Source organism: Teleopsis dalmanni, chromosome 1 (assembly GCF_002237135.1).
Source record: "Teleopsis dalmanni isolate 2A chromosome 1, ASM223713v2, whole genome shotgun sequence".
Lineage (NCBI taxonomy): Eukaryota > Metazoa > Arthropoda > Insecta > Diptera > Diopsidae > Teleopsis > Teleopsis dalmanni.
In genome coordinates this window covers 109,391,721-109,396,325 of record NC_051846.1, presented here as the reverse complement: position 1 = coordinate 109,396,325, position 4,605 = coordinate 109,391,721, and positions in this window count along the sequence as shown.

The following is a 4,605-nucleotide window of genomic DNA, read 5'->3' as shown; positions in this document are numbered from 1 at the left end:
ATTGAAACCACAAATGAGGGTCCCCCAATGAAAACCGAAACAATTTTTAAGAACAAACAACGTAGAACCATTCGTAGGCCCGAATACAACGAAGAAGTCATACTAAACCTTTTAAAGAATTTCATACCCCCAAACAAAGTTTCTGCAATACTCTCGGATGACGACACATTTCGTATCATTCAAGAAGTATATTCTAAATATTTTTCTAGCAACAAAACTTTTAAACTCACTCGGTGTACACAAGTTCTGAAAGATATTACAACGGAAGATGAACAAGAAAAGAATACCATAATAACTCCAATCATAGAGGAATCCACGAAACTATGCTACATTTAAAAAGAGAGCTATATTTTCCTAATATGAAGACCAGAATTACAGAGACCATCAACAACTGTGACAAATGCAAAACCCTGAAATACGATAGAAACCCTCACAAGCCTCAATACGAAAAACCAGAAATACCACCAAAACCTTTAGAAATCATTCATATTGACCTTTATAGCATTAGTCATAATCAAATGCTTACATTAATAGACAAGTTTTCTAAATTCGTTTGCGGATACACACTTCTTTGTAGGACTAGTGTAACCATTCTCAAGTATTTAAAAAATTATATTAGCACATACGGCATACCAAAGAAAATAATATGTGACCAAGGCGCAGAATTCGACTCGAATATATTCAAGGATTTTTGCAAACAATTCAACGTAGATCTATATTTTACATCCTTTCAGCAGACTAGTAGCAATGCACCCGTAGAACGTCTTCATTCAACCTTTACTGAAATCTATAGACTAATATTCACAACCCGAAAAGAGAAAAAATTGTTAACCGAACATAAGGAGATATTATTTGAAACATTCATTACGTATAACAATGCCATACACTCTTCAACCAAACATACATCTTACGAACTTTTCTTCGGCAGACCCTACACATTTAATAAACAAGCGAATCTCTCAAATGAACATGAATACCTGCAGAAACTTAATGAATTTCTTAACGAATTATACCCAAAAGTATAGGAGGATATGAAAACAAGGACATCTAAAAGAATTATAGAAAGATAGAAAGAAATTCCAAAAGAATTTGAAGAACATGACATTGTATTTAAGAAAGAAGGTAGAAGAAACAAAATTACACCTAGGTTCTCAAAACATATTATATCAAAAAATAATAATAAAACTGTATTATCTATACGAAATAAAAAAATTCATAAATGCAAACTAAGAAGACAGGTAAAGAAACACCACAAAGAAATTACTCAATAAATAAAGTATATTATAAAAATTAACATATATATATATATAAATACATGTAATAATTTATTAACATATTGTAGTACGAGATTAATGTCATTATATATGACCACTTAATCATAAACGATGTACAAGAATATGTGGTTGAAGACCAACGCATATGGACAATCAACCAATAAAATGTATAATAATACAAAAAAAAATATAATAAACACAATAATTTAATAATAATAACATATTGCAGTGCGAAATTATTGTCATTGTATATGACCACTTAATTATACGATGCATAAGAATATGTAGTTGACCAACGCATATGGATAATCAACCAATAAGATGCTTAATAATAATAATACAAAAAAAATATAGAGAGAAAAGAGAATTTTTTTTCAGATATTAAGATACTATAAAAAAAAAATATATTAAAAAAAAAATAAAAAAAATAAGAAGAAAAAGAAATGATTAATAAAAATATATAATACACGCATACATATATCCTCTATTCTTTTCTAGATTAACAATTGTATCCACACAATTGTTAGAAATACATAACTTTAAGGACTATTGCAGTATACTACCCTTACAACTAGGACCTGCCTGTACGTTAGAAAGTTACTACAATCTAATCCACATAGTAAACCTTGACGAATATTAATCCAACATTAACTCAATAAAAAACCTACTAAACAAATTTGAAAATAGAGAACAGAAAATAATAGGCAAGACTGCTAATAAAATAAAGGCAGAGTAAGACAACTTCATTGAAATTCAGTACTTAGCAAGTCATATATCGGATATTGCAGAATCAATCATACTTAGTAAACTTAATATTCTTCCTAAGCTCTTGTTCAGCTCTAAAGAACTCGAAAAAATAAGAAATTCTTTAGACAAACAAGAGGTAACTATAAATGCATATGAGCAAATATGTGAACTACTTAATTTACAAGCCTACTATAACCAATCAAAGATAGTATTCAATATCCAAATACCTAAACTTTCAGAACAAAAATATAATTTCTATTTTCTATAAATAAAACAAAAATAATTTCAACAAAACCATTTATAAGTTATAATGAGCACAGCATACAGCACCATGACACCGTTTCCCCAAAAATAGAAGAAATTTATTTCTGCAACAAGCCACGCCAAGAGGAGTTAACAACAGAGTCTGAATGCATGGGCAGACTAATCAAAAAATCAAATCGCACACTGTCCATCCACCACAGTTGATGTCATCGAAACTACGTACGCAGCCTGAACCTGACTACGTACTACTGGTACAAGTTCCGAAAACAAACATCAATTCAACTTGTAATATAAAGAACCTGGCAGTCGAGGGTATTGTATTAATACATTTCAAGAACAGCAGCATCACCATAAACAGCGTACACTATGAAGACGACTCCAACATATTTTGGGACAATATTTATATCCTCCCGTCGCCAAGCAGCAACTTCAATTCAACAAAAGAAGTGTTGAATCTACTCACTCTAAAAGAATACAACTTGGCGACAAACTTAAATCTTCAGCAATTCGAGAAACGAACCTCAACATGGCATTGCAGCTTTACTACCTTTGCAGGTGCAACAATCATCATACTAGCTCTCATCATATTCTTTAAAAACAGATCCAAGGTTATCCAGCACATCTTTGACACCTCGGATACTATCGCTCCTACGCCAAGCAATTCCTTGTGACCATCGCTTTACTCTAAGGGGGGAGGAGTTATATTACTCACCAGGCCGCCACACAAGACGACAACATATGTTACGAGGAACGACATAAATCAATGTTTTCAAATTACGATATATAAAATGCTTAGTCTCTTATTACAAAATCACTTATTGTTTTTCTATACAAAATATTTAGTATCATTCATTAAATCATTTATCGTATTTTCTTTTTTTACTTAGTCTTTTATTAAAAAATTGTTTGGTTTAGCATCAACTTAGCCTAACTCGCACACGTCCTAAATAATATTTACTGTCCGTACTTAACAAAGTCCAGCACTTCATTTAGCTTCTAGTAATAATCGAAGAAAGCATTGTTATTTGTGGATTTCGAGTAATTTGTTATTTTTTATGAACCATTGCATATTCTTTTGTAAATGCAACAACTGATGCATTCATATTGTGAACAATATGTGACACATTTATAGCTGTTTTACCATAAAATAAAAATAAAAATAAATAAAAAACACACTTATTGCTGATTGTCCATTTTATTTGGCGTCTACTTGAAGTTAGTTGCTTATTCATACAAAAAAATTCATTTTTGGTTGTACTTTGCCGGTAGATGGCAATGTAAACGCCTCAGCTACTCCCTCCTCAGTGCGCTAGTCACGATGGAAATGTTGTTGCTGTGTCTGCAAACGTCACTTGCTTTTTGGTGTCTGACCTTTTAACTGGATTGCTACATATTTTCAGTGGAGGCTTCATTTGCTGTGGATCTTCAACCGTGAATGCGGGTTTTAATCGCTCTGCAGCGACATTAACGTTTGTTCCATTTATTTCGATTGTAAAAAGACGGTCGTTAATGCGTTTGATAACTTTGAAGGGCCTTGAATATGGAGGTTCGAGTAGTTTTTTATTGTGATCAATGCGTAAAAATAATTGCGTGCATGTATAAAGATCCTTGTGAACAAATATATGTCTCTTGATGTGATCCGCTGCTGGAGTTGATTTAAAGTTTTGATTAAACTCTTTAAACTTGCATAAAAATGACTGCTGTTCATCTGTGTCAGATTCATCGCTGAAAAATTCATCCGACAATCTTAATGTCGTTCCATACAACATTTCAGCTGCAGAGGCATTTATGACTTCTTTCCAGACAGTTTTTATGCCCAGGAGAACCGTAGGTAGAGTCTCAAACCAGTTAAACTTATTGCTGCACATTAACGCGACTTTTAATGATCTGTGCCATCTCTATATCATTCCGTTTGATGCTGGGTGATACGCAGTTGTTTGAATGCGTTTTGCACCTATTAGTCTACCAAGTGACTCAAAAAGTGCTGATTCAAATTGCGTACCTTGGTCGGTCGTTATAGTTTTAGGAGAACCAAATCTCGCAATCCATGTTGAATAAAATTGCGTTGCTACAGTTTCTGCAGACATGTCCTTTAAGGCCATGATTTCTGGCCACCGAGTGAACCTGTCGATCATCGTGAGGCAGTACCTATACCCTTTATGTTCAGGCACTATGATAATGTCTACATGTACGTGGTCAAATCGTTGACTTGTGTGTTGAAATTTTTTAAGAAGAAATTGATTATGCCGACTAAGTTTTAATTTCTGACATGCAATGCAGGTTCGAGTCCATTGCGTAATGTCTTTTTTAACGACGGCCA